Source organism: Hyla sarda, chromosome 9, assembly GCF_029499605.1.
Source record: "Hyla sarda isolate aHylSar1 chromosome 9, aHylSar1.hap1, whole genome shotgun sequence".
In the NCBI taxonomy this organism is placed as follows: Eukaryota; Metazoa; Chordata; class Amphibia; order Anura; family Hylidae; genus Hyla; species Hyla sarda.
The window spans coordinates 75668688-75680937 of record NC_079197.1 but is presented as its reverse complement, the minus strand read 5'-3'; the positions used below and the strand labels follow the sequence as shown (position 1 = coordinate 75680937).

The 12250-nt window shown below is 50.1% G+C and overlaps 1 long non-coding RNA gene across 1 annotated transcript; it reads right to left on the bottom strand.

The window, feature by feature from the left end:
• Positions 1-10711: 10711 nt before the first annotated feature.
• LOC130290344 (uncharacterized) lies at positions 10712-11465 on the bottom strand. Its single transcript, XR_008847578.1, has 3 exons — positions 11108-11465; positions 10927-10999; positions 10712-10857 (listed from the first exon to the last, which is right to left on the bottom strand). It is a non-coding gene; the product is annotated as an uncharacterized LOC130290344 (long non-coding RNA).
• Between the last annotated feature and the right edge of the window lie 785 nt (positions 11466-12250).

Sequence of the window (12250 nt, the reverse complement as noted above, 5' to 3'; positions counted from 1 at the left end):
TACCTGGAACTATCAAGCTGCTGAGATAAATTGAAGGGAGGGTTCTGGGTGGGCGTAACCGGATGCGCAGCGTGCCGGAAAGACGCTGCCGCAGGTTATATAGTGAGAAAACCCCGCCCCTCCCACAAATACAGGCTAACTGCGTTAGCCTTAACACTTGTGGTCGGTGCTCATTAGCGACGCGTTCCTACCTAACCTCCCCTCTGAACCTAACAGGCAGTCAGGGGTGTGCCATATACTGCCGCGTATAGGTACACCTGAAATAAATAGAGGGCAAAACTTCATTATGATAAACAAAAGCGCTTTATTAACACAACCATGTTTACAAAACCAATGACTGAAAGGCTTGGGCCATTTCGGATTTTGGATTGGGGATGTAGCGCATGTAGGCGCTGGATCTCCATCGACCCAGCTTGCGGATTACATGCGCTGGGATACCCTGACGTGAAGCCGCGGATGCTGCCCCACTGCGCAGCGAATGTCCTGAAAAGACAGATGGATCCCCGCCTGAAATCGTAATTAACCCGCGTATCTGCTTGACAAACTGCGCCGTGGTTAGCACGATACCCCTAAACAATAATAATGGATCCGTTTTCATGTCGCCATGACGTGAGGCAACCAAGTCGTTCAGAACTCGTACTGGGCACCACCTGTGTGAGGTAGCGAAATACTCGATAGAGATGACTTGTCCGGGCAAGGACGTCTTTGTACTGCATAGCTCGAGACCGTAATGATCGGTACACCAGTGAAGTTGACCCAACTTCATACCTGCATCACTAACTGACCTGACGGTAAACTCCCCTGGTCTTAAGAAGCCATAGTAGCCCAAGAACAGGGCTGCCTTCAGACAAATACTGTCCTTGGGACCTAACGGGTGTCTGTCTAGGGTATCGGCCAGTGACTTAAAGAGATCGGCGGACGGGGGGCGTGGCCTGGACGCTGAGCCGAACGGACGCATGTTGAACTAGCTCCGCTCTGAACCGTGTTGTTTAGCATCCTGTTTTCATCCTGGACCTCAGAACTTTGCCTCAGAGACTTCGGAACCGCAGTGGATCGGTGGGGTCCATCATGCCAGCTAATAAGAGCGGTGTGGCGGCAGCCGCGAAGTTGCAGGGTTTCGCGCGCGGCCAAGACCAAGATGGCGCCGGGCCTTCTTCCTCCGCTCCTGCTGAGCTGGTCGCTGACTCCTGCCCTGAGACTCCCTCTACACTGGCCGCTGCCCCGGGGGAGATGACCCTGAGCGAGGTATCTGCGCAACTTCTGGCTGCCATTACTATGTGCAAAACTTCCCTGACGAGTATGCTGGAGGAGGTGAAGATTGATATTGGCCTAATCAGGCAGGACCTGCACAATCTCCGAGACAGGGTGAGACAGGCTGAAGCTCGTATCTCCTCAGTCGAGGACTCGGTGGCACCCTTACCAGCAGCGATCTCAGACCTTGAGCGCACTGCATCGCAATGGAAAGAGAAGGCAGACGATCTGGAGAACCGGCTGCGGAGGAACAACCTCCGAATTGTTGGCCTGCCGGAGCACTCTGAGGGACAGGACCCCGGCTCCTTTGTCGAAAAATGGCTGCGTGAGCTGTTGCCTGATGCCCCGTTCACTACCACCTTCGCGGTGGAGAGGGCACACCGGGTCCCGACTCGCCCCCTCCCGCCAGGGGCCCCGCCGAGGCCGCTTCTAGCCAGAATGCTGAACTGCAACGACCGGGACATCGCCTTACGACTGCTCCGTCGCCTGCCAGAGCTCACCTTCAATGGGTCTCCGGTATCGATATTCCCTGACTTCTCCCAGGACCTGCAGAAGAAGCGTGCCACCTTCCAAGCAGTGAAGCGGAAGCTGAGGGACATGGCGATACCCTATTCTATGGTGTACCCAGCCCGACTGAGGGTCGTGGACGGTGAGAGGGCCATCTTCTTCATTACCCCGCAGGAGGCTGACGAGTGGGCCTCAAGGAGGCGCAATGTGAGGCGCTGAGGTCCTGAACGCCATTTGGGCCCGGCTGGGCCTTGCTGTTTATCGCACTGTCTGGAGCTCCCGGACTGCCGGTGGACTGTGAGTACTGCTGTCTACAGTGACTTGCTTTTGGGCCCCCTGGTGTACCCCTGTACCCATCTCCCGGTCCCCTCATGGCCTACTCCCCCTTGAGCATATACACTCTGGGAAGCACCCAACTGCCACCTTTACCCGTGGACTTTTACTCTCCGTACCTGCATACCCCACCTGGATACCCCACCCGACCTTGCTGTCTTACCCCCCCTCCCCCCCCGTGGACTGCCCCTCAGTAACTATATGCTCCCTCTCATGCCGGACCCATACAGACCCCTTCCTCATGCTGTCCTGTGCCCAACGGACCCTGCATCCTCCCTGTACCGTTTATCCCTTCCCTCTATGCTGGACTTCCCCGCAGGGGACCTGGTAATACACTGGTGACTGCTGCCATACACTCGCGACTGCAGCAGTTCTGATGACCCGCTACCACTCTGCTGACGGGACTTGAAGCCCGGTTGCTACCTCGGGACTGCATGTTACTCTGACCTGCTCATACTCGCTACACTGTGCGGCATATTGCCCGGATTATGGCCCACCCGTATTTCCCCTTGTTTATGTACCCTAGTTAATTGATGGTGCTGCTGTTTGTCCCTGGTGGCAGTTCGTGAGGTCTCATTTCCCTGCGACCTTGATTCACACGGTTCCCCCCGTATTATACATCTTCTCTGGGCCCTAGGCCATTGGCCTTTTGCATGTTGCATCTGTTTATGACCCTCTTGTTTTGTCTTTGTCTAGTGTTTTGTGTCTGTTTCGTTTTGTGTACGTCCCGGTCGGGCTGCCTGCCCTTTTTCCCTCTTCCCTGCGTTCCTTCTCTGTGGTTTCCCTGCTCCTCCACTCCCTTCTGTCGCTCCCCTACTTGCCCCCTCCTCTACTTTCACGTCGTGTACTCGTTTTACCCCTGTTCCTCTTCTCTCACCATCCCTTTCATTTCAGCTTCACTCTCTCTACATGGCGAACGTTAGGTATCTTTCGTGGAATGTGAGGGGTCTTGGCTGTCCTCGTAAGCGATCTCTGGTGTATGCCACTATACGTAAGTACCAACCTACTGTGGTTTGTTTGCAGGAGACGCACTTAATTGCCCCTAACACTCGGTGGTTGTCTAGGCCCTGGGTGCAATGGACGCTACACTCTTGCCACACCTCGCATTCCAGGGGAGTCTCTTTTATGATACACAAATCCCTGAGATGGGAGGCGAGGCACACTCGGGTTGACTCTGAGGGCAGGTTTGTTTTCATTTTTTCACTTATTGACAATTCCCCCTATGTCCTCTTGGGTATTTATGTCCCTCCTCCTGGTGCCCTGGAGGTTCTCCACCAAGCTGCAGTTTTCGCTGCCTCTTTTCCAGGGGCTAGAGTTCTCTGCATGGGTGACTTCAATAATGTGTTGGACCCGGCTCTGGATAGGAGAGGGGTTGGCATTGTTCCTTCCTCTTCCCCGACTCCGCTAAGCGCTCTGGTTCAGGAGCTAGGTTGGAGGGACACTTTTCGACATTTGCATCCCCATGCCCGCGTATATTCTTGTCAGGCCGCTAGCGGCAATTCCCTTTCGCGTATAGATATGATGTTGGGTAACCCACTTGTACTCCCTATGGTTCAGGCTGTGGCGTATGTTACTAGGGGGGTCTCCGATCACTCCCCTCTCCTACTGACCCTACAGACCCCTGGCCCTTCTAATGTTCGAAGCTGGAAATTAAATCCTTATTGGCTGTCCTTATTTGGCCCTCATGATGGTATACCTGTACAACTATCCATGTTCTTCGTAGATCATAATGGGGTTGACGACCTCATTTTAGTATGGGAAACCGCTAAAGCATTCCTACGGGGGTGTTTACAATCGGCCATATCTTATATTAAAAGGGAGGCGATGAGGGAGGAGTCTGAGCTGGGGGACCGCTGTGCTGACCTGGAGAGGACCTACATCACTGACCCGACCGATGACAATAAAACTGTATGGCTGCATGCGGGGCGACAGTATCTACATTGTTTGCAGGAGAAAGCGGCTCGTAAGCTTTTTTTTACCCAACAGAAGGCCTTTGAGATGGGAAATCAGTCCAGTAGATTACTAGCCCACCTTATACACCAGAACGCCCAGTCTCTGACGGTACTACAGGTCCGTTCGGTGGATGGGATTGTATTGACCACTACTTCCCAGATATCTGACAGATTTGTCTCCTTCTACTCTGATTTATACACCTCTCAGGCCACATACTCCTCACGGGAACTGTCTGACTACCTGGATGACATCACATTCCCTCGACTGTCCGCTGTTAGTACCTCCTCTCTGGAGTCGGAGCTGACTATAGAAGAACTGGAGGATGCCTTGGGTGCCCTGGCGAGAGGTAAATCGCCGGGCCCCGATGGCATTCCAGTGGAAGTTTACCAGCAATACAAGGAGCAGCTGGCTCCGGTGTTGCTGGCCATGTATAACTGTGCGTTTGCCTCTGACGTGCTGCCTGAGTCCTTTTATGATGCTACTATAGTGGTCATTTTGAAGCCGGATAAGGACCCTCTGGAATGTTCTTCGTATAGGCCCATTTCCCTCCTCAACTTAGATTATAAGTTGCTCGCTAAAATACTCTCCCTCCGGCTGAATCGAGTTATTTTGGAAATCATTCATGCAGATCAATCAGGCTTTATGCCTGGGAGGTCCACATCTGATAACATCAGGAGGGTCCAGACACTCACCCAATTAGGTGCTACTGGGGGGAGGGATTGGGCGCTGGCCTCTTTAGACACGGCTAAGGCTTTTGACTCCGTTGAGTGGTCCTTCCTGCTGGAAACTCTTCGGAGATTTGGATTCGGACCTAACTTTATAAAATGGATTTCCCTTTTATATAGATCCCCAAGGGCGCGCATGTCCATCAACGGTGCTCTTTCTCCTTATTTTTCCCTGGGCAGGGGCACGCGACAGGGGTGCCCTATCTCTCCCCTATTATTTGCTATTGCTATTGAACCTTTGGCCCTTCGGATCCGTCAGCATCCGGGATACGCTGGTATAAGCATTGGCTCGAGGGAGGATAGGGTAGGCCTGTATGCTGATGACATGATCTTATTCATGTCTGATCCTGCGTGCACTCTGGCTTTGGGGATTGGCCTTATTGACAAATTTGGGGTTTACTCGGGTCTTAGGATCAACTGGAGCAAGTCGGTGTATATGCCCATCAGAGATTCTCCGGTAGGGAATTGTTTACATGGCCTACGGGTTGTAGATCAGTTCAAATATTTAGGCATCATTATCAACAGGCGGTTTGGGGAGGATCACCAGACGAACATTCTACCTCTTCTATCCTATGTCCGTGCCAAATTCCGGACCTGGGCTGCCCTGCCCCTTTCTGTTGCGGGCCGCATTAATCTCATCAAAATGGTGGTCCTCCCCAAGTGTCTTTATCTGTTAGAACATGCGTCAGCCATAGTACCAGTCTCCTTTTTTAGGCAGCTGCATTCTCTCTTTCCTCCGTTTATTTGGGGCTCTAATAGATCCAAGCTGAAACTGACCACATTGCAACGACCTAGAACTCAGGGAGGTATGTCACTACCCGATCTACAGCTATACTACATGGCTGGCCAGCTCAGGTATCTTAGACACTGGGTTTCCTTGCAGCCCCTCCCCAATAGTGAGCATCACCTTGCCCACAGTCTACACCTCTCTCACCTGTGGCCCGTCTTAGAGGGTAGGGTTGGCCTGGGGGGCCCTTGGCTTCCTTTGCATAGACTGGCCCTGAAACTCTGGACCTATGCTAAATGTTTATTTGCCTTTACGGACAACCTGCTGGATAGACAACTGTGGCATGATCCTACGTTGCCGCACTTCTCTGACCAACTGGATCCGCATTTTTGGAGGTCCTATGGTGTGATCTCCGTTAGTGATGTCTATGATGGCAGTGCCTTTAGGGACTTCCAGTACTTTATTGACGTTAAATCTGTCCCCAGACGATCGTTTTACCGATACCTCCAGCTCAGACACGCCTTCCAAGTACAATTCCCTGGGTCTAGTGCTCCATTCTCTCACTTCCCGATTATTGGGGTGTTCACCACTCAGGGGCCCCGGGGACTTATATCGGCTCTATATACTGCCCTTTTGAATGCTAAGATGGGGGGGGGAGCCGCTGTCGGTTGAGGCGCGCTGGAGGAGCTGTGTAGCTGACATGACTGATGAGGAGTGGGATGATGCCCTCTCCTCACATCTGTACGTCTCACCCTCTATCAACAACAGACTAATTCAGCTGTACATGTTCCACCAGTCGTACCTCACCCCGATACGCTTGACTAAAATGGGTAGGCGCCCAGACTCATCTTGCCACCGTTGTGGACATCCTGACTCTGACTTTATGCACATGATGTGGTCCTGCCATTATATAGCATCATTCTGGTCCGAGGTGACACAGTTTCTTACTTCCTTAACTCGACGACCGGTGCCGATGCTCCCGAGGCACTGCCTTTTGGGTCTTTTTGATGAGGAACTGTGGTCGCCAACTGAGATCATCTTCCTCAGGGAGGTCCTCTTCCTTGCACGCAAGGCCATAGCATTGCGTTGGATGGACTCTAGGACTCCCACGGTTGCTGGTTGGAAGGCCCTCGTGAACACCTCAGTGAACTATGAGTATCTGGTTTACAAACATCGTAAGAACCCTGCCAAGTTTTATAAAATATGGGCGTCCTGGTGTGCCTCCCCCCATGCTCAATACACGGTATCCAGGTTCTTGGCAGCAAGAGACCTCATTCTATCACAGTCTTCTCCCCCGGCTACTTGATTTCTCTTTTCTCGTCTGACCTAGGCTGATATTTCCCCCCCTTCTTTGTTTCTCTTTCTCCTTTCCCCCTTACTTTCTCTTTCCCCCCCCCCCCCCTTTTTTTTTTTTCTCATCTCCCTCTTCCTCTTCCCTGACCTGGACGGATTTGTGTGATGTTTTTGCGTTTGTAGTGTCTCGTCTTTGTGTTTGTCTTTGTTTCCCTTTCCATAGTTTTTGAGTTCCCACCAAACGGTGGTTGGTTTTAATGTTTTCTGTGTTTTAGTTGATTCATTGCTGATGTAACTGCTCGTGTCATGCTGATGAATGATTATCCTTCTTCCGGCACGGTGTCGGATGATACCTGTATTTCTCACCGCCAGCTTTTGATACTTTTCGTATGTATTTATTGTGTTGAGCACTTACATTGCAATAAAAACAGTTTAAAAAAAAAAAAGAGATCGGCGGACAATGGTTGCCGAGCCGGGGGTTTGACCCCTTGGCTCCTCTGAATACCCTTCAATGCGGCCTTGATAGCATGGGAAGAAAATAAAGAGTCTATGCCAGGATGTGAAAGTGTGATAAAGTGCTGGATCCCTGATAAATATAACTTGATGGTGTTGTGTGCCAGGTGAAGAGCAGAGTGGCAAAATCCAATGAAACTTAAAAGGAATGGGGTAGAGTGAAGATCTCCATCGGGGTGCAAGTTACAGAACCTAAGATAAGTGCCCCATGCAGTGTTATACACCCTTTGCGTGTTGGGAGACAGAGACTTGCAGATGAGTTGCTTAGCCACCAACAGATAGGTTTCTAATCCAAGGTCAGTTCTTGCGGATCGGGTACCGGGTACCCCTCTGGATCTGCCTCTGGCATTACCTGAAAGAAGAGAGGCAGATTATGTCGAGACAAGGCGTCTGCGGCTGTGTTCCTGACTCCTTGGATGTGTGAACTAGTGAAATGAAAATGATGATGTAAAGAGATCCATACCAGCCTTCTCGCTAATGACATAATGACTGGAGACTTGGACCTGCCTTTCCCTAATATCTCAACTGTGGCCATATTGTCACATATGAATACAACCGTTTTCTTACACCACAAGTGACCCCATGTTTTGGCGGCAGCCACAATCGGATATAACTCGAAAAGTGCTGAGTTAGTCGTGAACCCAGGAGACTGACGTATTACAGGGGGCCAAACATCGGCTAGCCACCTGTTCCCCCATATAGCGGCAAACCCGATTGAGGATGACGCATCTGACAAGATGAGCGGGGACTGGTTATCTACCCCTGGAACAAAAAACGACGCACCGTTCCAATCTGCTAGAAAGGATTGCCACATGACTAAATCAGCCTTCGCATGTTCGTCTAAAACGATCACGTCCCCCTGGCCGGGTACTGAGGACATTAGCTGTAATAACCTGGAAACAAACGATCTCCCCTGGGGCATAACCCTCATGGCAAAATTGAGCATCCCAAGGAGAGATTGTAGTTCCACTTTCGTGATTCTAGGAGACCTGAGAGTATTATGAATGATACTCCTGATGCGGGCCAATTTGTCCTCTGGTAGTTTTGCCATCATTGCCTGTGTGTCAAGAATTATGCCTAAAAAGGTAAGCGACTTGCTAGGGCCCTCTACTTTCTTAGAAGACACTGGAACCTTCATCTGCTCGAAAGCGGCCAGAAGAACGCTCAAGTCTCTTGGAGTGTCAGTATTCCTCTCTATCAGCAGGAAGTCATCCAAGTAATGGATGACATGTGTGCAATCCAACCTGTGCTGGAGGATCCAATGCAAAGCTTGCGCAAATTTGTCAAAAATCCACGGACTACTTCGGGACCCGAAGGTCAGTTTTACTGCAAAAAAATATAGGTCACGCCATTTGAGCCCGTGCCACTTCCAAAGTTCGGGGTGGATGGGAAGAAGTTTAAAGGCGTCTGCTATATCTGCCTTAGAAAGCCAAGAGTTACCTCCCATACTAAGGATGACTGCGATAGCCTCGTCAATTGATGCGTACTTAAGGGCAAATTCCTCGGCAGGGATGAGTGAATTTAAGCTAGGGGTGGATGAAGAGTGAGGCGAGGACAAATCGTAAATCAAGCGATTTTTATTGCTAAATTTCCCTACCACCAAGCCAATAGGGCTAATCCTCCATACATCAAAAGGGGGGGTGACGAAAGGCCCAATAACAAAACCTTTATCCACCTCGCACTTAATTAACTGGTCTACCGTTCCGGGATCTCGCAAGGCTGATCTCAAGTTATCACATTCAAAGCTAACCCCGGGGAGAGTGACAAACCCCGTATGGAACCCCTCTAGCAGACCCTGCATTAGGTATGAAACAAATTGCCTATCCGGGTGATCTTGCAGAAACGACTGCAAGGATGCAACCTCCACCACTGTTAGTCATGCCTTGGACTTTTGCGGGCATGCACTCTTAGGGTGTGCCCGGTAACAGACTGCACACACGTGAAGGAGTCTGCATTGATGGTAATTGCAGATAGCATAGTTATAATTGTTGCAGATCTGTGATTTCCCTAAGTATCTAATGGGTCTGCCCAGCTTGTCGGTAAGAGCAGAAGCTTTGGGTCCCCTAGGGGCAACAGAGGAGGAGGAAGTCCCTGGAGTGGCCTCATTCAATGTCTCACTGACACTGCTACACCATTCCGTTGTGTGGGCAATTGATTGACACCTTGCGCAGACCGGGGCCTTGAGACCCGCAAAGTGGTTACAGAATATTTCAGTGTCAATCAAGGCCCAATTCATGGTGTACCCAAATTGTGCTAGAGCTGCTGCTGCCTTCGCAGAAAAGGACTTGTGGTAATCATAGAAGGTGTTTCCACCGTACTTATGCGACAATTCAGTCACCTTGTATAAATACATGTCTAGTTCCTCCCTTCTCTGTGGTTTTACTGAACAGATGATGTCCCTGTATATGGCGAAAGCCATACTAAACTCCGCGAGGGACAACTTCCTACCTAATCTTGCGTCTTTCGCTTTAAGTATCACTGACACATCCCCGCAAGCGATCGTTTTGTTTTCTATGATGTCGTGAGTGGCAATGAGGAGAGATGCCAGATTGACATCCTTACCCTCAATGATGTCTTTTTTCAGGTTTGCCGGGACAAAGTGTGAAGGGGCCACGTTAGGAATCACTGTGTTGAGACCTACGGGTCCCAGCGTAGACTGTTGTTGGACTGTCGGGACTGCTGGCAGCGGAGCAACGCTAGCTCTATTCTCCAAGTTGTCTATCCTGGAGGACAGGGAGTTCACCAGAGTATGCAGCTGCATTATAGACGTATTAAGAGTCTGCATAGACACCATCCCAGTACTGGAGCCCGCCTGATCACTAGGCCCCGCCTGGTCTGACATCAATAACCGGTATAGTTCCGCCTTACGAGCAGTGGCCGGGAATGGGATGCCCCTACGCACAAGCTCCGCTGTCAACTTCGGGATGGTCCAGCTACGGAGAGACGGGATGCTACCGTGCTCCGATGTTCTAGCCGTGTTGTCAAGCAAGGAACCTGTGTCTTCGATTTCCGAAGCGTGCGACATCCTTGCAAAAATTACACAATTACCAAAAAGAAAAATCTGCACCATAACCAACCAGCGCTGTCAACTACCATGCCCCTAACAACCAGGCGTACTAACAAGAATCGAGATGACTTACCCTAATAGACTGTCAGCAACCTAACAGGGAAAAACACGGTGAGGTCTGAAGCCGTGACAGACCTCTGCAAATTTGTGACATAGTGCCAAGGTGCAACCATACATACCAGTGACTAGTGACACGTGGCCAGCCCTCGGGAGCCCAAGGACGTGTTGGGCTGGTGCCGGCTAACGCAAACGATTTTTTACCCAAAGTCGTGATGGGTAAATGAAACAAAAACATATATCTACCTGTATACCAGCTGACTAACAACCCCACCTGGAAAGATATAAAATATGTGACAACCGTTCAATGCTAATGCTCACTCCAGCCTCCAGCGGCTGATGACTGGCTTACTTACACGACTAACGCCCTTGCTCCAAAAATTGATGGAAGGTGATACGATGCTGATCCAATCCTTAGCTTGGAACCTGACCTGTGAAGTAATAACAGCTACTCAAAACCAGCACCCAAAGCAGACCCTACCTATCAGAACCGCACTCACCTGAAACCTGAATTATGCAGATTGCTCCGACAGTAGAATGTCCGTACTGAAAATACCGTGGGCAGATATGCACCTAGCAACCAATGACAAACAGAATAAATAGTTAACACCCCAAAAGTAAACCACATCAACAATTGGGACGAGAACCCAAAGACGTGTTGGGTAACCCATATACCCCTACCTGAGCATGAAAACAGATGCTGGGAACACCAATATGATATATCGCTTGCTGCCGCCCGACTGCCGCTTGTGACACTATGACTGCCAACCTTAAAACAGCACAAATAACAACATGACGTTATGCTACATGGATAGCTGGCTAACATTACCGCTGCAAAATTGCTGCATAGCGACTGCTTACCTATACCTAAAATTGCTTATGTCACCACAGATCCTGCACCTCGAGAACCTACCGGCCGCTACACGCCGAAACTGCTGGGTACCTTGCAGACAAGGATTAATTAATTGAATACGTCGAACCTGCAAGCTGACTGACTCCAGATTGCCAAGTTGTTGCAGACTAGAACCTACCTGAATGATCACGAATCTATCGCGGGCCTAACAGCGTAATGTAGCCACAACCACTTGACCGACACCTTAAACTAAGAAAACAACAATAAGACGTGCTTGCTAATTACCAAGACCTCAAGCATAGACTTGACCTTTACCTATGGTAAAAAACACTACATGTCATTCGGCGCCATCTGATACTACCTCATGAAACCAAATCAACCTGTATATGAACTGCGTGACAAACCTACGTGTGTCCCGAAAATAAAGGAACTTTAAACGATGTAGCCCCCATGTAAGCGCATGTATGTACCTGAATTTAGCGTGCGTGCGGGCGAAAGCAGCGTAGCCCACTGCCTCTAACTGGAGGATTACCATATGCATGCGAGTTTATACTATACAGAGTGAACATGACAATTACCATGAGTGCATTACCATCAAGAGTGCAAGGTGAAAATCATGGGGTACCGTGTGATATGCCAGGAAGTGGATGCTATATCTATTGCCGTATAAACTATGACTAACATATCCTATGCATGACACTAGTGAAAACAAAACATCTACTGAGCGAATGGGGTATACCTATATGCACACTGAATCAACGCCACCTGATGTCACCTGTATTGACTGTGCCGGGGACAAGGTTGCAGAGGCTGTCTAGAGGTATATCTACAAGCCGTGATATATGCTACAAATGCAATCTAATGGTCGTGACTGGATGTGATGCGGGCCCAACAGTGACGTGGATTGACATACCAGCTTGATCGATGTAACCCCACTGGTAGTGCCTAGTGGTAGAAATTGGGAGCTGCGG